This window comes from Elephantulus edwardii, unplaced genomic scaffold, assembly GCF_000299155.1.
Source record: "Elephantulus edwardii isolate Elephantulus edwardi_28Jun2011 unplaced genomic scaffold, EleEdw1.0 scaffold00229, whole genome shotgun sequence".
Taxonomy (NCBI): Eukaryota; Metazoa; Chordata; class Mammalia; order Macroscelidea; family Macroscelididae; genus Elephantulus; species Elephantulus edwardii.
Genome location: NW_006399979.1, coordinates 1,430,599 through 1,453,938, shown reverse-complemented (window position 1 = coordinate 1,453,938; position 23,340 = coordinate 1,430,599).

Genomic DNA, 23,340 nt, shown 5'->3' with positions numbered 1-23,340 from the left:
TCCCTTTCACCAGCCCTCCATCTAATAACTTATATATGAAGCTTCCATGGCTTCTGTGATTTCAAACCCATCAGCTGATGGTAGTTCCTTATGTTGGGATCAGTGTCTCTGAAGTTTAGTCGTAATATTTCCCGGTCAAAGGTGATGCATCCTGTAGAATTGGTGTGCAGATAGGCTTTTCTTGGCCCGAGGGCCGGAATGGATGTCACGGGCTTTTGGAGTCTTCGATTACCTTTCTGCCGGAACGGATGTCGTGGGCTTTTGGCGTCTTCGATTACCTTTCTGCCAGAACGGATGTCGCAGGCTTTTGGCGTCTTCGATTACCTTTCTGCCGTAGCAGCTTTCCTTTGGTTTCAGAGTCTGTAAATCTTTATGGGAGGAGACTGCTCATCTTTCTCCCGCACATCTACTGGTGAAATCAAACTGCTTACTTTTAAGTTGGCAGTCCAACACTATGTCACCGAAGTTCCTTACATGTACTTTCACTTACTCGCTCACTGCTATCCCGCTGATTCTGACTCATAGGGACCTTTCATTTAATTTCTAAGGCTGTAAGTCTTAATTGTTGTTGTTGTGGTGGTTAGATGCCATCGAGTCTATTATAGCAACCCTATAGCAACAGATCTGTCTTATCATGTGTCATCCTCATCATCTCTTACAAACATGAGCCCATTGCTGGGGTTACCATGTCAATCCATTTAATTGAGGGTATCCCTCTCCTTCACTGACTGTCCACCTTTCCTAGCATGATGACCCTTTCTAAGGAATAGCCTCAACTAACAATATCACCAAAAGATGTGAGATGAAGCTTCACCATCCTTGCCTCCAAGGAGCATTCTGGCTGTGCTTTTTCCAAGACATATCTGTTTTTTCTTTTGGCAGTCCATGAGATATTCAGTACTCTTCTCTAATATCACAACTCAAGGACATTGATTTGTCTTCTGTCATCCTTCTTCATTGTTCAGCTCCCAAACATAGCAAGTAACTGAAAAGATTGTGGCCTGAATCAGGCACACCTTAGTCTTCAAATGGACATCATTGCTCATCAGTATTTTGAAAATGTCCTTGACAACTGACTAGCCCAGTGCAATATGTCTCCTGATCTGCTGACTCCTAGTACAAAGGGTGTTGACTGTGGATTCAAGTAAGATGAAATCACTGACAATTTCAATCTTTCATCTGTCTTCAATCTATCATAATGTGGCTTGTCAGTCCAGTTTTATCTTCTAGATGTTGAGATATAACCCTGATGCACACCTTTCCTGATTTTAAACCATGCAGTGCTCCCTTGTTCCATTCATACAAAACTTCTTGTTCTGAATATAGGGTTCATAAGAGTGTAATTAAGCTTTCTAGGATTTGTATTCTTCTCAATTTTTGCCATAGTTTGAAAGTCTTAATTAGTAGACACTGCCATTCCTAAGAAAGGTGATCTAACATGGAAATGTGGAAATTATAGAACAGTATCATTAATACCTTATGCAAGCAAAATATTTTTTAAGATCATTGAGAAATGGCTAGAATAGAACATTGACAGGTAATACTAGAAGTTCAAGATGGTTCTAGAAGAGGTCACAGCACCAGGGATGTCATAGCAGATGTCAGATGGATACAGGTTGATAGTAGAGAATACCAGAAGAATATCTATTTGTGTTTTATTGACCATGCAAAAGCATTTGACTGTGTGAATCATAATAAATTGTGGCCAATATTGAGAAGAATAGGAATCTCATAGGGTATCTACTCCTAGACCAAGAAGCTATTGTCTGAATAGAGAAAGGGAATACTACAAAACTTAAAATCAGGAGATGTGTGTGTTAGGGTTGTATCCTTTCTCCATACCTATTCAATCTGTATGCTGAGCAAATAATTTTTGAAGCCAGACTTTATGAAGAATGTTGTTACCAGGATTGGAGCAAGACTCATGAACAATCTGCATTATGCAGATGACACAATTTTGATAACTGAAAGGGAAGATGATATAAAATGCTTGCTGGAGAAGATCAAGAACTACAACCTTTGGTATGGATTACATCTCAACATCAAGAGAACAAAGGTCCTCACTACAGGACCAGTAGTCAACATTATGATAGATGGAGAAAGAATTGAAGCAGTCAATGATTTCATCTTTCTTTGATCAACAATCAACACCCTTGGTACTAGCAGCCAGGAAATCAGGAGGAGTATTGCATTGAGCAAGTCCATTGTCAGGGGCCTCTCCAAAATGTGGAAGAGCAATGTTGTCAGTTTAAAGATTAAGGTGTGCCTGATTAACCTGCTATGCATCAGAGAGCTGGACAATGAATAAAGATGAGAGAAAAATAATTGATGCCTGTGAGTTGTGGTGTTGGAGAAGAATAATGAACATTCCATGGGATGCCAAAAGAATAAACAGGTGTTGAGGGAAAGTGCATTCAGAGTGCTCCTTGAGTGCAAGGATGGTGAAGCTTTATCTTTCATATTTTGGACATGTAGCTAGATGAGACTCTTCTTTGGAAAGGAACACCACGCTTGGAAAGATGGAGGGTCAGAGAAGGACAGGAAGACCTCAAATGAGATGGATTAACATGGTAACTTCAGCAATGAGTTCTAATGTGTCAGAGATGATGAAAACGGAACAGGACAGGGCAGGGTTCAGGTCAGCTGTTCATAGGGTCACTATGAGTCATACTGAATATGATGGTACCTGACAACAATTGCCTTCCCAATTTTCTTTCGATTTTAATATTAATTTTCCTTTTGCTAACACCAGACTGGTTGCACAGTGCAAGCCCTCCTACCTGGGACTTAAAGATAATATTCCTATTCCCAGTTTCAGGGGTCTAGATTGGTCTAGGTCCATCATGGAGATCTCATTGTCTGACCAGTGATCGGCATCTTCTTGTTTTTGTTAGGTGCCCTCAAATTGAGTTGTACTCTATGAACAACAGATCTATACCTTGCTCTGTCCTCCACTGTCTTCACCATCTCTGACATGCTCCAGTCCATTGTTATAGTCATTGTGTCAATCTGTCTTGTTGGAGTTAGGTTTTTCTTTGACTTTGCACCTTTGCCAGCATGATTTCCTTTTCCAAGGACTAGTCCCTCCTTATGACATGCCCAAAGTATTTGAGACAAAATGTCACTAACCTTGTTTCTAAGGAGCTCCTTGGTTGCACTTCCTTCAGGACAGACATGTTTGTACCTGTTGGTAGAATCTAGGAAATAAACCTTTGTTGTTAAGTCTTCTTATCCAATGGGAAAAATGAGTCTGTATTCTCCTGCTAGATGTGGTTATTCTCTTAGAAGACCTTCATTTTATGTCCTGAATAGCAGCATCCACCCTACAAACATGAGGGTACTGGGGCAAAGCATGAAGATAGAAATAACCTGTGATCTTGGGGGTGGTATTCAACAAGAACTTAATAAGTCTATAAGTATTTTACCTTAGAACTTCAATTACATAATAAACTTTTAAAATTTAAGCTAAGTTAAGTTGCATATTATCTATACATCTTGTTGAAAACATCCTAAATATATAGAAAGCCTTAATTCTGCTTAAATGCTGTGCAGAAAATCCTATCCCAGAAAAATTATTTTTACCCTTCGATTATTTTTACACACATGTGCACTACCATTCCCCACCACTTTCTTCTTCTAAGATTCTAGGATAACTTGGTATCCCAATATCTAGAGTCATTTTAGGAAGATTACATCTATTATAGATAGATGTATAGATAGATGTTGTTGTTGTTGTTGTTGTTATGTGCCGTCAAGTCGCTTGTGACTCATAAGGACAAGAGTCCTAAACCCTGTTCCACCCTGTGCCATTCTCACTGCCTCTGACACACCCATCCCGATTACCCCAGTCACTGACACAATCCTCCTCATAGAGGATCTTCCCCTTCTGCGCTGTCCCTCCACCCTCCCAAGCATGATGTCCCTCTCCAAGGACATCTCCCTCCTTACAACATGTCCAAAGTATGTCAGATGAAGCCTCAGAATCCTTGCCTCCAAGGAACAGCCTGGTTTAACCCTCTCCAGGGTGAATCTGTTTGTTTTCTTGGCAGTCCAGGAAACATTCAATACTCTTCTCCAGCACCACAGCTCAAAGGCATCAATTTTCCTTCTATCCTCCTTAGTCATTGTTCATCTCTCTGATGCATAACAAGTGCTTGCAAAGACCATAGCCTGTATCAGATGCACCTTAGTCTACAGAGTGACACCATTGCTCTTCAGTACCCTGGAGAGGTCCCTAACAGCAGACTTTCCCATCGCAATACATTTTTTTATTTCCTGGCTACTGGTGCCAACAGTATTGACCATGGAGCCAAACAGACTAAAGTTGTTAACAATCTCAATCTCTTCACCATCCATCCTGATGCTGCCAATTGGTCCAGTGGTGAGAATCTTTGTCTTCTTGACCTTGAGCCTCAATCCATACTGAAGGCTACAGTCCTTGAACCCTGAAACAAGCATTTCAGGTCCTCCTCAGTTTCAGCAAGCAGGGTTGTGTCATCTACATAACGCAGATTAATAGATCTTCCACCAATCCTGATGCCACAATTCTCATTAGATGAAAAACAACAACAACAACAACAAAACAACGAAACAAAACAAAACAACCCCAAACAAAAAACTGAGTCCAAATTAGTCTCTCATCTGTGCAAAATGTCTCTGAGGGCTGCCAAGAAGTCATCACAGGTAATGTCAGAATGTAACAATCCCTAAGAAGCCTATGAAGCAGTTCTGTCCTGTCCTGTAGAGACGCTATGAATTGAAAACAGCAGGATGCACACAATAACAAGTGAACTAAGAAACCAAACCATCAGAACGATGGTCTTTCATGGATATACTTCTAGTTGCTCTTTTCATGTACATCATATGGGAATCAATTCATAGCTTCAGTGGGTTTTTAGAGGCAGTAAATTGTATAGGAAGAGCCTGTTCATCTTTCTCCCAGAGATCAGCTGGTGGATTTGAACTACACGCTTTCAGGTTGACAGCACAGCTCCTTTGTGATAGACCACCAGAATTCCCTATATATGTACTTAGAAAGCTAAAATTAATGTGTTCATTAATTTTTTATCTTTTCCTGAAAATATTTCTTTCTCTTTTATGGAATGTGCAATGCAGATAGTGAATAACAAAAATATAAATAGTCATGCATCAGAAAATGATGGAAATATTTCAGAAAAAAAGAGCTAACTTGAATGGACTCCTTTTGGCTAAATCTGGGACAGCAGGAACAAGAAAATTATAGCAGTGGATAAATAAAGAATTCATGAGTTCACACTGATATAAATAAATCACTGAGGAAGTTCAGAAGTGAGAGACAGAAAAAACTGTCTCTAGTAGAAATCTCTACAGTAAAAGTAGACAAAATGATAAGGAGTAGTGAAATCAAGAATAGGCACTACAGTAATAATAAAGCAAGCATCCATAATTGAAGCAAAAATTAGCTGATGGAAGTACTGACATAATTGCACAGACTTACTTGCAAAGAGGAAATGGAAACTTTACCACAGAAAAACCTTAACTAAATGATCAAAGTTAAGACCAACATTAAAGGGTCAGATTGATATTGTGTATTTTTAGACATACAGAGGATTCTGTCATATTCTTGCCCCAAATAGGTAATCTAATCATGAACAAGTGTGAAACAAGTTCACAAAGTCAAGGCCATTACTCTTTAAAAGGAGTCTCTGTGTGGCTTAAACAGTTAAGTGCTCAATTACTAGCTTAAAGGTTGGTATTATTTCAAGCTCACCCAAAGGTGTAGTGGCAGCCTGCTTGGAGATCAGCTTCCAAAGCCCCTGAAAACTTTACAAGTCATTCTCTCCTTCACAAAGGTGTGGCCATCAGTCTGAATCAATAGCAACTCACAATTCTTCAAAATTCCAAGGCTGTGAAAGAGAAGACTCAAGGGCTGTTCAGATAAGTGTTCTTCAACTTCGTTGTCATTAGTATGCTGTTAAGTGGCCTCTGACTCATAGAGATCTGACTCATAGCACATTTAAACCTTCATTCTGCACCATCCGCATCCTCTCCACTGTGTGCAAACCCATTGTTGTAGTCTGCATCCCCCTCCATCTCATTGAAGGTTTTCCTCTCCTTTGCCAAACCTCTATCTTTCCATGTGTGATGTCCTTTACCAGGGACTGGTTCCTCCTCACCACATTTTCCCAGAATATGTGAGATGAAGTCCCACAATCCCTACCTCTAAGGAGCACTCTGATAGCACTTTGTCCAAGACAGATGTGTTTGTTCTTTTGGCAGATAACACTCTTCATCAACACCACTATTCAAAAGCATTAATTCCATGTCAGTCCTTTCTCTTCATTATTCAACTTTCACATGCATATGAAATGGATCTAGAACAGGGATTGGCTAATGATGCCTGTGAGCCAGTTCCAGCTGGTTGTCTGTTTATCTGAATGAATTATAGTGGAAGACAACCACACCCACTCACTTGTGTGCCATCACAGTGCCTGCCTTCAGTGGAGTGGAGTAATTCCAATCGATTGGCCCAGGAAGCAGAAGAGATTTGCTGAGTTCTCATAGATATGCTTGCCAACTTCTGGTAGGCTTCCTATTAATTAGACAAAATTATAACACATGAGACAATTGGTAAAATTTATCTGAAAATTAAATAGTAGATTTATTAACATTAATTTTCTGGTTTTCATCCTTGTATGTGATCATGTGTTAATATTTGGGGAATCTGAAAACAGGATATGGGAGAATTCTCAATACAGTTTTTTTTGTAAGTCTGCAATTCTTTTGAAATAATAGCATTTTTTTTAAAAAAACACCGAATACAGGAACAAAGCTATTTTTGCTCTTCATAAACTTAATATTTCACTCTCTGAAAATCTGTTAAGAAATGTGACAGATGCATGGTTGGAAACGTGGCTCCTTATAAACTGCACTAATTAGAGCGAGAGAAGTTTTTGTCAATTTTCAAAGTGAGAGAATACCCTTCAATTTGTAAGAAACTAGTTTTAATTTACACCTGTTGGAATAAAATGCAAGAGGGCACTTCTCTGAGTGTGGAAGAGGGGAAAGGCAGTTAACATTTAATAGGCCTTTTTGATTATGTTTCTCCAATTTCTTGTCAGGAGCCATTACTTCTTTCATGAGCAAAACTGTCCTTGACTGACAAAACTATGGGGATGTTCCTTGCAGAGACTTGAAGCATCAAGCCAAGTATGACTCACAGCAAACCTATAAACAACAGGTCTGAATCCTGTCCTATCCTGTGCCATCAACCAATGAAAAAGGGCATTAATTCTCACTTTCTTCTTCTATCTCAAGCCTTGTTATTATAGTTTCTTTCTGGGGAAAAAAGGTACAAGTTACTTGCTCACATTAAGCAAGTAGCTTTGACGATTTCTAACTCATACAATTTCAAATGAATATGTATTCCAGTTACAGCAAACTACACTTAAGCCATTTTTTGAGAAAAGATATTTAACATCAGCAATATCTCCTCTCATGGGATTAACTGCCTTTGAAAACCTGCTGGAGGGCCAGCTAGAGGTCAGTTCTGATTCAAAGGCACACAACACAACAACATGTTCTACATACAATATTGCATTGGTAATTTGCTAGTGTTAAAGGCCCTCAGATATTTACTTGAAATTGTTCAGTGCTATGATTTACTATTCAAATCCATCAAATATGACAGGTGGGATTCAATGTATTAATCAAATTGCTATTACCACTATCTATAAACTATGTTTGCTCAGGCAACAGCTGTAACAGATTGAAGTTCAGTAACATTGCACCATCCCTGGAAGAATTATGTTCTTCCATGTACCGAGAACATTGTATCTCCATGAGAAGAAGTTATGCAGGAAAAACAAGCAGTAACAGCTGGAAAAAAACCCAGAGTTATGTGAACATTGACGTCTGGTGGCTTAGTGGTAAGGATTGCACTGCCAACCCAAAAGCAAGCAGTTCAAATCCATAAGCACTCTGTGGGAGAAATCTCCTTTGGTTCTATTATTTGCTGTTGTTAGGTGCCATCGAGTTGAGTATGACTCATAGCAATCCATGGACAAAGTTCTGAACCCTGTTCTATCTTATGCCATCTTCACACTTCCTGACCACAAGAGCCCATTGCTGCAGTCACTGTGTTAATCCACTTGGTTAAGGGTCATCCTCTCCTTTGCTGACTTGTCACTGCTTCCTAGCATCATGTCCCTGGCCAAGGAATAGCTTCTCCTACAAACATGCCTAAGCTATGTGAGGCAAAGCCTCATCATCATTGCCTCCAAAGAGCACTCCAGCTGTACCTGCTCCAAGACACATCTAGTAAAAATTAGGCCAGGGGCAGACTGTGGGGTAGATCATCAATTACTCATATTCAAGTTCAAACTGAGGTTGAAGAAAATGAAACTAAGTCCGCAGGAACCAAGAGATGATCTTGAATCAATTCCATCTGAATTGAAAGGTCATCTTAAGAATAGGTTTGAGGCATTGAACACCAATGATCGGAGACCAGATGAATTGTGGGATGATATCAAGGATCTATATCATCCATGGTGAAAGCAGAAGGTCATTACAGAAACAGAAGAAAAAAATAAAAATGAATGTTGGAAGAGACTCTAAAGATTGCACTGTATCATCAAGAAACCAAAACAAAAAGAAAATGTGTCAAAGTAAAAGAGCTGAACAAATTATTTCAAAGGGCAGCTTGGGATGACTAGGGAAGAATTACAATGGAATGTGCAGAGAGCTAGAATTGGAGAACAAGGAGGGAAGAACTCTCTCTGCATTCCTGAAGCTGAGAGAACTGAAAAACAAATTTAAGCCTGATGTCGTGATACTGAAAGGTGTTATGGGCAATATATTGTACTATTATTTACTGCCTCTGAAAACCTGCTGGAGGGTTAACAGTGGGTCAGTTCTGACTCAACAGTACACAACAATTAACAACATAATGAAAATGATAGATGGGAAATCATCCCTATGTCAAGAATGCCTGCTATAGAATCTGAAATGACTAGTGTGGATTATAAAGAAAGGGAATGGACAAATCAGGGCTTAATTTCCCCCTTCACTGTTCTTTTCATAATTGTGATTTAAGGGAAAGTTTACTAAGCAAATTTGTTTTCCATTCATTCAAATACATTTTATGATCGGATTTAATAGATTTTGAGGAGGAAAACATTACTTTAGGAGAAAGAATAAAAAAGATGAAAGAGAAAGGCTGTTCAAAAATTTTCTTACAGTAAAAAGATCAGCTAAAATGTTTCCCTAAATTCAGGTTTCAGTTGCTTGATAATTTTGACCCAAATTCTGATCACTTTGCTAGATTCACAGGCAGACTTAGGAAGCAGCGAGATGTTCCCTACCATAAACTGCATGAAGAACCAAAGAAAAGGATCATACATATAACTCTCACTAATTTCCTCACTAGAAATTCCATCTTCATCCCTATGGGTAATTTATATGACCCAGAACTTTTCACAAATGGAACTCTTACCCAAACTGACAAAATGTTAACATTGGTCCGACTCTTTTTTTTATCATCGGAGTACATGTTTATAGTTTATGTTGGGGTGGGCTTTTCTTTCTTTATAGTTAAGTTATAGATTGCTAATGTAAAGATTGGCAGTTTGAACCCACCAGCTGCTTCAAAAGAGAGAACCTCAGAAACCTAATGAAGACAGGAGCAACCTGAGGGAGTGGGTTTGGTTTCAGTTTTCAGTATGAATTAAAGTATGTCAGTACATTTATATGTCATTCTTAATACCCACAGATGAAAACTGGTTTATGAAAATATTAATAGTAAAAGGCAATAAGAATAAAAACTTTTTAAAAAAAATCTAGTATTCTATTTATGCCAGAATTGACTTGTGGCAACATTATCAGAATGGAACCCCATTACAAGTCATAGCTTATCTGTAGTTTTAATTTTTTTTTTATTTAAAGAAAGAAGGCAGTGTGTCCCAGTTTATTTCCTTCTTTTCAACTTTTGCTTTTTGTTTGCACTTAGAATCACTCCACCAATATCTTGCTGGTCCTAGAGCCCAGCTTAGGCACAGGGCTCAAGGAAAACTTCTCATGAGTGAAACTTCTCATTAAGGGCTGTGTGTTTCTTTCCAGGATCACAATTACATGTGATTTGTGTCTCAGATTGTTGTTTTTAGGTGCTGTAGAATCAACTATGACTCATAGCAACCCTACAAACAACAGAGCTGAACTTTGTTCTATCTTGTGCCATCTTTACACTTTCTGACACACTAGAGCTCACTGCAGCAGTCACCGTGTCAATCCACCTGGTTAAGGGTCTTCCTATCCCTCACCGACCCTCCATCTTTCCAAGCATCATGTCCTTCTCCAAGGACTAGCCCCTCCTAGCAAAATGCTCAAATTATGTGAGGTGAAGCCTCATCATCCTTGTCTCCAAAGAGCACTCTGGGTGCAACCTCACAAAGACATATTGGTTTGTTCTTATGGCTGTCAAAAGATGTTCAGTGTTGTTCTCCAACACCATAGCTCAGAGGCATCAATTCTTCTATCATCCCTATTCATTCATTGTCCAGCTCTCAGATGCATAGCAAGTGATTGGAAACAGCATGGCTTGAATCAGACTCACCTTAGTCCTCAAACTGACATGATTACTTCTCAATAATTTGGAGAGGTCCCTTAACTGTAGACTTTTCCCAGTGTGTGGCTCAGGTTAGGTCTCCCAAAATTTTATGACCAGTGTATAGAAAAAAAGAGATGGATCAAAAATAAATCATGCCTACATTAAAATTTGGTTGCAGAGAGAAGTTGAAGAATACTGCAGGTATTTCTAGAAACATATTATATTCCACCGCCCTCAGCTCTATCCCTATAAGAAAGTCTGTTGACTCAATCTTCTTTGTTTGCACTTTCTCTAGTCCTTACAATACTAATCTTAATGTAAGGAAGTTTTTTTAATAGCTCCATTTCATAGGTAGTGAAACTAAGGCTCAGTATGGAATGACTTGCTAAGACTACCAACTTATATAAGTCATAACTTATTCTGCTGTAGCTTACTTTTAGTATTGTGAACATATTGTTTCTTTTCTTGAGCTCTGGTAGCTGAGAGGTAATGAGCTGGGCTCACAACTGAAAGGAAAGCAGTTCAAATTCACCAACTAACTGCTCTGTTGGAGTAAGATGGGCAATCACCTCCAAGGTGATTTATAGCCTCTGAAAACCAGTAAGAGGGTGAGCTATGAGACAGTTGCTAAGATTCAGTTCCAACTTGATGCATATAACATTGTTTCTTTTTAAACATAATAACTGGTTAAAAAATGTATGCTCAGAAGTCTGTCATAGTTATTACATTTTTATGTTGACATATTTTAAGCATTGTGTAATTAACATTAAAAATATCACCAGTGTAGATCCACATGTGTGTGTATTGCCTTTCTCCCTAACTTGATTTTGCTTTTATTAACCAAATCTTATACTATCGCCAGTAACTTGTTACTGGGTTAATCAGCACTTAACTGCTGTCAAGCTGACTTGGACTCATGGAAATGTCATGCATGTTGAATAAACCTCTGCTCCATAGGATTTTTCAGACACAGATCAACAGGCCTTCTTCCAAAGCATTTTCTGGATGGACTCTTAACTGTCAGCCTTTCCATTAGCACTCAAATGTTTGTGCTAGTCAGTGATATCAACAGTGCTTCTGCCATTAGGTAGTGTCTTGTTACCCTTCCGTCCATTATACGTCTCACACCTCCTCCTAATCCAGACCTATTAATTTCTGACATAAAGGCATTCTGTCATTATGGCCAAGGGACAGACTTTTGAAGAGAAGATGAGTTAATCTGTCATCCTGGGTGTGGGTGTTTAGTTTCAAAAGAACTTCACCATGTTGGCTTCGACCTGATGATGCCACCATGAGTCTTGTAAACAAAGCTGTTGTCATCACTTCCAATGAGAATGCCTCTAGGTCTTGCATGGGCACACTCTGCTATGCTCCAGAATAATTTCTTGGGAAAAATTAATTTCAACTTTCAAAAACCAGTTTAAAGCTCAGGAAGCAGTGGTTTTATATTATTAATGAGAAAGGAACAATGCAGGACAGGAAGGTGAGAAGAGTTGCACAACCTGGGGGATATAATCCACGTCAGTGACAGGTCCATGTGGAAATTGTTGAGTTGGTGTGTGTTTTTCTGTGCATATCAATAAAAAAAGAAATAAAACAGAAAAAATGAACTGAGGAAAAAGAATTCCCTATGTGAGATTAAATGGACAACTCTAAAAGAGATGAGAACTTCAAGAGGTTGTTGTTATTGTGGAGTGTTGTCTCTTACCTGATCACATGAGAGAGATTGTCCATCCTTCCCCAGTAGAGCAGTTGGTGGATTCCAATCCCATTTCTTTGGGTTGGTAGCATAGCTCCTTACCACTGAGCCACCAGAACTCTTAAGGTGTAGAAAGCCAAGTTAATGGCGATGAAACAATATGAATAGAGGTTGGGAAAATGGTGAAACTATGGGAAGCAAGTACTCATTGCCAATTTTCTGTACATATGAAAACTGCTGAATGGGTTTTGAGGTGTGTGTTTTCCTAAAATAAATTTCAAGTAATACTTTCTGTTGTTTTTTTTTTCTTTTTAAGGGAGAAGATTTTACTGTGCTTTGTTAAATAAATAAAGAAGAAAAAGATTTAATAGTTTATAACCCTCATATTTTTTTTGTTTTTGAAGTATTATATTAGTGAAAGTTTTCAGAAAGGGTGGGTTTTCATTCATTTGTTGATACACATTTTTCTCCTTCCCCCCTTTCCCAATTCACTCTATAATGCATCTCTTGTTTCAATGTCTAATCAAGCACTCCCCTTAAACTAGCTCTCCCTCTCCCGTTCCAGTGCAGTGCTCATTATCTACCCATCCTCTCCCTGCCCTGCCCTCCCATGTATCCAGTGTGTTTCTATAACAGTGGACATATGCAGTATTTGTCCTTATTCCCATGCTTCTTTTCTTATTTCATTTATTTATTTTTTCCTTTTGTGACAGATACTTAACTCAGCATAATGACTTCCAGATCTATCCATGTGTGTAGTGTTTTATGAGTTCATTGTTTATCAGTGCTGTGTGTGTGGCTTCCATTATGTGCCTATATCACTCCTGGTGGGGATGTAAAATGGCACAATTGCTATGAAAGGTAGTCTGATGCTTTCTCAAAAAGTTGGAAATAAAAATATCATTTGACCCGGCTATCTCACTACTGGGAATATAACCTAAAGAAATCAGAGTCATGATGCAGCCAGATGTACGCACACCCATGCTTATTGCAGCATTATTCACAACAGTTAAGAGATGGAAGCAGCCCAAATTCCTGTCAACAAATGAATGGATACTGTTTTAAAGTAATGTAAAAATTGCTTGTTTTTGTTGCCTCTGAAAATGACAATGTTGTTGTATAAGGAAATAGGTATATTTTTTCCAGCGGTGTTTATTAAAGTTGCTGTGTTGTTGTTGTTATGTGCCATCAAGTCATTTGCGACTCATAGCGACCTATGCGCAACAGCCCTAAACCCTGCTCTGTCCTGTGCTAATCGCATTGTCTCCGACATACCCACATCCATTACCCCAGTCATTGAATCAATTTACCTCACAGAGGGTCTTCCTCTCCTGTGCTGTTCCTCCACACTCCCAAGCATGCCGTCTTTCATAGGGAAAATAAAGGAGATATAGTAAGTAGGTAAAATAGTAGTTGCAGAATATGGGTGGTAGATATTGGAGGGATTTGGGAGGGGATTGTTAAAACTGTCAACTCTAGTGTGTTTCTTGGAATTTTTTTTAATGAAAAGGGGTTATCACAAAGAGAAGGCAAATGTATTATCCCCAAGGCTTCAGGGGTCACATTTTCTTTAGTATGGTTATGCTTACTAGATGCATGTGGCAGAGGGTTCTTACTTTTCTTATGTAAATTCAGGGTGGTTTTCTAAATTTTCTAAGCTTCAGTTTTACTCACTTGTCTTCAAGTCACTTGTGTTTTTAAAAAATGCTAAAAAGTCCCAAAATGCCACAATGAAAAGACATACAATGTCTAAAAGATCAGAATTTGAGCCTTTACTTATTGCTTTTGGCAGGAAATTAAATTATATCCATTAAAATGAAACTCAAAGCTGATTTCTTTAGGTAAAAAGATAAAAGGTCCTAAACATAAGCAAGCATTTTATAATGGTATAATTATACTATTATAGTATAATAGCATACTTGCAATATAGTAGTAATAGCATATAATATATAATATGAAATATAGAATATAAAAAAAAATCAACATTCTTATCTAGAACTCTGGTGGTCTATTTAGCAAGGAGTTGTGCTGCCAACACAAAGGCAGGTCATTTGAACCCACAAGCTGCTCCATAGAAGCAAGATAAGTAATCTCCCAGGTGATTTACAGCATTTGAAAAATCCCTTGGAGGATCAGCTATGAGTTATTTCCATCATGAAGGAAATATATAATAAAAATAGAATATTCTCATAAAATTAAGTTATTATAACTAATTAATATGAATAAGTAAGTATAATAAATACTGACAGGTTGGCATTAGTACTGTTCATGTCTCTGTGTTTAATTGACAAAACAGTACTTGACCAAGTTACCTTTGATCTTTCAGGTGCTGCATTAGTCAGGATAGGTTGAGTTATGCTATGCTGACAAATCTCAATTTGTTAACCACGCTGTCCTCCACATTTTTGTGTCACAAAGTCTTGTGAAACATACATTTAAACACTTAATTTTCAGGTTGCCCCAACATTGAAGAAAGGAAGAACTATAAACAAGATAAACAGAGACAATATTGAAGATATTTTTTTTTTACTTAAACAACACATGGAAATAGCAGTTAAGTAGTCAAAGTGTTACAGTATACAAATTTGTTGCAAAAGACCTCTCTAAAATCTCAAAAGTCACTTCAGTGACTCAAATGTACATGGCATATTTTCAATTGTTTTTTATGTTTTCAAGAGCTAGATACTGAAAGAAGAAGACCAAAGAAGAGATGACATGTTGAAGAGGGACATCATGCTTGTAAGGGGGGAGGGCCAGAGAAAGAAAGGGAGACCATCGATGAAATGGATTGATACAGTGATTGGGGTAATGAGGGTAGGTGTCGCACAGGATAGAGCAGGTTTCAGAGCTTTTGTCGCTATGAGTCACAAGCAACTAGATGGCACATAACAAGAAGAATACTGTATATCTGTGATCTACCAGAAAAATGGATAAATCTATCTTGGAGGAAGTCTAAGGATGGAGCTTTGAAGAGTGGATGAGGGGAAAGGAAGGAAATACTAGGGAGAGAGAGGCAAGAGAAGTATCAGACTAAAGAGAAAAGTGAAGATTAGTTAAACAGCATCAAATATTTTACGTCAGGCCAAAAAGATGAGAACTGAGAAGAGCCTATTGATTAGAAAGAATGTCACCTTACTTTATTGCAAGGAACCCAGTAGCATGGTGAGGCAGCTGCTATTCTGCTAACAAAAAGGTTAGCATTTTGAATCCATCACTGCGTGGTGGGAAAAAAGACAATCTGTCTCCTCCCGTAAAGATTTATATCCTTGGTAATCTTGGAGGGTCACTATGAGTCAGACCAACATGATGGCAGAGAGTTAGAATTTGGAGTTACTTTCCTACAGAGCCCTGATGGCACACGGATTAAGTGCTCATGAACTAGCTGTGGAAGAAAGACGTGGCAGACTGCCTCAGTGAAGGTTCACCTCCACCCAGTGGCCAGTCGATTCTGATTCTTGGTGACGTTCTCTTGGATTTCCAAGGCTGAAATCTTAAGGAAAGAAGATAGCCTAATCCTTCTCCTACAGAGAAGTGGGTAGATTCAGCCCACTGACCTTTTAGTTAACAGCCCAACACATAATGCACTGTACCATTGGGGCTCCTTGGAAACCCTTTGGGATCAGCCTATAGGATCATTATGACTGTGTCAGACTAGATGCAAGAGCAGGTTTGAGCTCGTTGGCTTTTATTTTGAATATTTTTTTAAAAATTGTGATTTTAAGGAAAGTTTACAGAAAGGTTAGGTTTTCATCCATTCATTTGTGAACATCTTCCTCCCTCCCACTCCCGTCCCTTTCCTCTAGTCCACTTGCAATGCACCTGTTGTTCCAGACTGTTAAATTTTTAAAATTTTCTATGGTCACCATTACATAGCAATGCAAATTACATGACTTAGCCTTTTCGTGACTTGGAGGGCATATAGTACCGACCTACAATTGACATTACAGTGACTGTAACAATGGATTTAACATGGCAGAAATCATGAGGATGGCACAGAAGCAGGCAGGGTTTCACTGTGTTTTAAAGAGTGTTGTTGCTATATTGAGTGGAAGCAGACTCCATGGCATCTATTAACATTTTATGCTTTTTGTGCTTAAATTTAAAATTAGGCTCTGGTGGTCTAGTTGGTAGGGATCTGCACTGACAAACTCAAGGTTCTATCCATCAGCTTCTTAGGAGAAAGATGGGCTATCTCCTCTTGTGTGATTTACAGCCTCTGAAAAACCTGCTGGAGGCTCAGTTATGAGTCGGTTCCCACTTGAAGGCAATGAGTTTTTCCTTAGTGTTTAAAAAAGAATGCCATTTCAAAATTCAGCATTATTCACCATTGCAAGAACATGGAAACAGCCCAGATGTCCAACCACAATCGAATGGATTGAGAAATTATGGTACATTCACACAATGGAATACTATGCAGAATGCAGGAGCAATGATTTTGTAAATTATTACCTAACTTGGGAGGGACTGAAGAGCATTATGCTGAGTGAACTGACTCAGTCCCACAAGGACAAATATAGCATAGAACCAGTACCATAGAATGAGTATGAGGATTGGGGCGAGAGGCAGAGAGCGAGTGGAAGCAGAGGGATGAGGATGTGTGTGGGGTGAGGGGGATTAATCAGAGGGTTATACAATATGATGAGTAGTGGGGTGAGGAAAGATGGAAGGGTTTGGTCTGGAAAACAGTTTATGCGAATTTTGTAAATTAATAATAATAATAATAAAAGAATAAAATAAAACATATTGGTTTTACCCCAATACATGGTTTTCCATACATCAATTACAATATACACAATGACCAAATGAATTATCATCTATTCATTTCATACTGTCTTTTCTTTCATCCATTTAATAAGTATTTATTGTCTGTGAACTAATTTTCCACTCTCTGCCCTTCCCACTCCCTGGTAATCATACAAGAGTGTTTATTTCCGTAGGCAAACCCTTCTCTAACTTTTTATAACTGGTCTTTTACAATATTCTTTTGTGGTTGGCTTCACAATAGCAAAGACAGGGAAACTGAAGTGCAATCTCCTTATTAGTATGTGCTGCCATCTGGTGGGGGCCTGCATAATGGTGTGAATCTGAAAATAGAATTCATCTCACCAACTGTAACACTAGAGATCTCTTGGTACATGTTGTTGCTGTTATGTGCCATTGAGTTGGAACCATAGTTGACCAACCAACAGGTTTTCAGGGGCTATAAATTTCATGGGAGATGTCTCATCTTTCTCCCGTGGAGTAGCTGGGAGTATCATGATTACAGTAACACGATTAGAACCGTGTGCCTTTGCGATGGCAGTACAGCTAGCTAGTTGCTCTTGTAAGGTGCTGTCAAGTTGGCTGTGGCTCACAGCAACTCTATGAACAATGGATCTGAATCCTACTCTAGCCTGCGTCATCTTCATCATCCATTGTGAAAGTCACTGTGTCAATCCATCTTTTTGAGGATCTTCCCCTCCTTCACTGACCCTCCACCTTTCCAAGCATGATGTCATTTTCCAAGGACTGGGCCCTGGTAACAACTTGCCCAAGTATGTGAGATGAAGTCTCACCATCCTTCCGTCTAAGGAGCACGGTGGCTGTACCCTCTCCATACATATCTAGTCCCTTGGCCACCCATGGGATATTCAATACTTTTCTCCAACACTACAGCTCAAAGACATTAATTCTTCTTCTGTCATCTTTCTTCACTGTCCAACTCTCAGATGTATAACAAGTAATTGAGGCCAGCAAAATCCGTATTATCTCAAAGATTTTTAGAAACTTAATCCACAATTATTTCCAGTACTGAAAACACTAGATTTATCTACAACAAAAATTCAAAGCAGAATATAATCTGGTCTTAAGAGTTAAAAAACAACAACAACAATCACACCTAAACCCAAATGCACTGTCTTTGTGTAGATTCTGAATTCTCCGGATCCCACAGGACAGAGTTGAACTGTCCTTTCAGATTTCTAACACTGTAAAGCTTTAGAAGGGCGGACTGCTTCATCTTTTGCCTGTGGGGTACCTAGGGGATTTGCACTACTGCCTTTTGTTTAGCATTCCAATGTACAATCCACTGCATCACCAGTGTTTGACAGCAAATATATATTCTCTCACAATGCTTGAGAGCAGAAGTCCAGACTCGTCGTATTTATTGGCAGGGCCATGTTCTCTCTGAAGGCTCTAGTAAAAATATTCTCACTTTTTCCAGTTGTTTGGACGTTTCACGGCTTCAGCAGCACAACTTCAACATTTGCCTCTGTCTCACACAGCCATCTGCTTTCTGATTTCTCCTCTCTTGGGAGCATATCAGTCATGTTGGATTAGGGTATGAAAGGTATGGTACATGCTCTGATTGTCACTTGATTGGATTTGGAAAGAAAGGACTTTGATTGAGTGACTTATCCCATGTATGTGGTTTTCTTTCTTTCTTTCATAAATTAAGATTGTGACCTCTGTTGACTATATGTAGGCATTCTTGTGTTCTAGTGGGTAAGGAATTGTGCTGCCAACCAAAATGTATGCAGCTCAAATACAACAGCAGCTCCACAGGAGAAAGACAGACAATCTCTTCCTGTGTGATTTACAACCTCTGAAATCCCACTAAATGGTCAGCTATGAGTTGATTCCAACTCAACAGCTTTTAATAATAAAAACAACCTGTTACAAGTTTTCATTTTTTAAAACCATCAAATCCCTTGGATATTGGTATTATATAAGCATTTTGTACTATTAGTAAATTAACAAAATTCTTTGTAGTTATGCCTATTAGATCTAATAGTGTATAATCACAGTCAAGCTTATAGAATAATAAAAAAATCTCCAAACCAGCCCAACCCACTGCCATCAAGTTACTGTGGACTCAAAGTGACCTTGAGGACAGTGTACAATTGCTCATAGGGTTTTCCTGCTTCATTGTTCTCTGGCAGAGAAGCGAGTGGATTTGAACCATCCACCTTTTGGTTAGCAGCCTAATTTTTTAACCACTGTGCCACCAGATCTCAAAATCTTATACAAGATTATTAGTGTGTCAGTGTAAGACTGACTCAGAATAGGGTTCAGAGCAATTGTACAAAGGGTCACTAAAAGTTGCAGGTGACTTGATGGCATGTAACAACAATAAAATAAATTTTGAGTCAATTTTTGCTTAAAAATAGATTAGTGATTCCTTTACATGTGCTTCTTTAGAGGAATTTAAGAAGCTTTCACAGCATAGTCTGTAGTGTGTTACACTACAAATCAAAAGGCATGCATTTTGGTGATTTGAATCCACCATGGATTCTGAGGAAACAAAGGCAGGCAGCTTCTTCCATTTAAGATTTACAGCCTTGGCAACCCAATGCAGGGTTACTATGAGTTGAAATCAACTCGATGGGAGTGAGTTAGAGAAATGAATGACTATGGGAGACCACCTAACATAATGTTTTTAGTTACCTAGTTTTGATAAAACAGAAATATCACAAGTGAGTGGCTTTAACAAATATAAATGTGTTTTTTTCATAATTCATTGTTGTTACATGCTGTAATGGAATCCAATCTGACCCTCCTGTGGGTTTTCAGTGGCTCTAATTTGCACAGGAGGAGACTGCCCATCTTTCTCCTACAGATTAGTTAGTGGATTTGAACTGCATGTTTTAGAGGTGAGCAGATCAACTTATCATTGGACGACCATAGCTCCCCTTCTCTTATAGTTTGTGGTTGTTGTGTGCCACTGAATCAAACTGACCCATAGCTAATCCTCCAATGGGTTCTCAGAGGCAGTCATTACATGGGAGGAAACTGTCCAATAGTTTGTTGTTGTTGTTGTATGCTGTCTAGTTGCCTGCAACCATAGCGAGCCTATGTTACAGCAGCTCTAAACTTTGCTCTGTCCTGAGTATCACTAATTCTAACACAACAACCCCCATTGCTTCAGTTACTAAACCAATCCATTTCATTGAGGGTCCTTCTCTCTTGTGCTGCCCCTTCAACCTTCTGAGCATGATGTCTTTCTCCAAGGACCGATCTCTATTGGCCACGTGCCCAAAATATGTGAGATGGAGCTTCAAAATCCTAGCCTCCAAGGAGAAATTTGGTTTCATCCTCTCCAAGACAAACCTGTATGTCCATGGTAAACACAACTACCATATCAGATCTAGAAGACACCTATCCGGACCTTGGAAGTTGCAAAAATCTTTCCCTGAAGCTGGTACATGAGTTTTGGTACATGATAAACACAAGACAGACAGCAGTACAAGAGACCAGTAGCAGTGTGTGGTGCAAGCCATCACAGAAGTGACTTGTGGATTAAGCTATCATATCAAGAGGTGGCTGGGGAAGGGAGGGCTTGACCAGGTAGGCAGGAGTGCAAGGAATGGTGATGTACCAGGAGAAGGGAAGAGACAAGACACACATGCCTGAGTGGAAGCGACAGTGAGTGTATTGGTTATTTCTGTAAAGGAAGTGTCTTTCATCTGACTCAGTAAAATGTCAGATAGTGTTCTAAAACTAAGCATCCAAATTAAGAGAGACTATTGAATGTACCATGGACTGCCAAGAAAACAAACAGATTCATCGTAGAGAGGATTAAACCAGGCTGCTCCTTGGAGGCAAAGATTCTGGGGCTTCGTCTGACATACTTTGGACATGTTGTAAGGAGAGACAGGTCTTTGGAGATGGACATCATGCTGGGTAGAGTGGAGGGACAGCGCAGGAGGGGAAGACCCTCTATGAGGTGGATTGATTCAGTGACTGGGGTACTCGGGATGGGTTTGTCAGAGGCAATGAGATTGGCACAGGATAGAGCAGGGTTTAGGGCTGTTGTACAGAGGGTCGCTATGAGTCGCAAGCGACTCGACGGCACATAACAACAACAACAACAAGGATAAAGGCTTGGCCATCCACTTCTGAAATGTAACAGGCCTTCGGAAACCCTATGTCCAACAGTGTAGGAGGTGTAAAATTCTTAGTGCTCATTCTAGGGAAATACTTTCTCTCTGTGTGTCCCTAGAGGAAGGTCCTTGTCCCTCCAGCATCTGCCTGCTTTCTTCATGATCTCCATGTGCCTTGGTATCTACTCTACCCCATCTTTGCTTCTCTGACTGTTGTTGCTATCATATCATCAAGTCGACTATGACTCTTAGCAACCCTGTGAACAATGGCTCTGAATCTTGCCCTATCCTGAACCCAAATTACCATATCTGACATACTTGACACCATTGCCACAGTCACTGAGTCAATCCATCTCACCCAGCATCTTCTATCCTGACCTAATCTGCAATCCTTTTAAGCATTATGTCCTTCTCCAAGGTCTGGCCTCTTCTGACAACATGATCAAAGTGTGTGAGACAGGGTTTCAAAATCCTAGCCTCTAGGGAGCACCCTCTCCAGGACAGACTTGTTTGTTCTCTTAGCGCTCTTTGGTATGTACAATACTCTTTTCCAGCACCGCAACTCAAAAGCATCAAGTCTTCTTTTGTAATCTTTATTCCTTGTCCAGCTCTCAGATGCATAGCAAACAACTGAGAAGGCTATGGCTTGGATCGTGTGTATCTTAGCCTCTAGAATGACACTGTTGATCTTTAGCAACTCTGGAGAAGTCCCCGACAGCAGATTTTCCCAGTGCAACTTGTCTAATTTCTTTTCAATCTTAAGAGAGATTGAGGTACACTTTACACAAATCTGAGCTCATTAACCTAATAAAGAGAATTTATTCCCAAATGGGATTATAACCATAATATAGAGACCAGGATTTAGAATGCATATTTTTGAAACACAAAGACATTTCTGGTAAGCCTTGGTTTGAATTCCACTTTGTTCACTGGCTAAGTATGTAACCAGTTATTTTACACAAACTCTATAAATTCTCTCATTATCTACTTCCTGAAAGGGTTATGTATAAAAAGAAAGAATTAATTTAAAAGTGTGGTGGTTGGCCAGTTATTTGACTGGAGGACAAAAGCAGATTGAAAGGTTGAAATGGAATTAAACAGTGAATTGATAAGAGGAGTGTAAAATTTGTGCATTCATAGGGGAAACCTAAATGGCTCTCTTTTTAAACAAATCTTTGTATGATTGCCTTCTGGCAAGATTGCTGTTGTTAAATTCATCCCACCGTCCTTGAGTTGATTCCAACTTGTAGCAACTCTTTATTGGTTGCTACAAGGTTGTAAATTTTCTCCCATGGAATAGCTAGTGTATTCAAATTACCAATCTTTAGTCATTGTTGTTATGTACTGTCAAGTTGGAACCCACTCATAGTTGATGGTCCAGTGAGTTTACAGAGATTGCAAATCCTCTGAGAAGAAATTGCCCATCTTTCCCCTGCAGAGCAGCTGGTGCATTTGAACCAATTACCATTGGGTTGGCAGCACAACTAGGCCATCAGAGCGCCTTCTTCTAGAGTTAGTACCCTGAGACATTGCACACTATTCCCCACCAGTGTGCTATTGGAGAAGAGTACTGAATGCTCCATGCACGGCCATATGTTTTAAAGAAGGCGCAGCCAGAGTGCTCCTTAGACACAGGAATGGCAAAGCTTCATCACATATATGTGGGCATGTCTAGGAGAGTCTATTCTTTAGAAAGAGACAGCAAGCTTGGGTCAGGGAAAGAGAAAAAGATCCTCAATGAGATGGTCAATACTCAGTGACAATCAATACACAGTGACTGCAGCAGTGGACCTGAGTATGTCGGAGATGATGATGGCTCAGGATAGGACAGGGCTCAGATCTGTTGTTCACAGAGTAGCTATGAGTTGTATTTGACTCAATGGTCTGTATCAATAACAATCACCACACCAGAGTTCTCTCTGAACTGGCTGAAAAAAAGAGCAGCATAAATTGTTAACAATCTTATTATGTCATATTATACCAATTGACATATTTCAGCTAACAGATGTTGCCGTGGATGTGCTCACCAAGTTGTGCCAAGATCTCTGGAGAACAACCACTTGGCCAACTGACTGGAAGAGGTCTATATTTGTTCCCATCCCAAAGAAGGGCGACCCAACTGAGTGTGGAAACTACAGAACAATATCATTGATTTCACATGCAAGCAAGATTCTACTGAAGATTATCCAAAAACGACT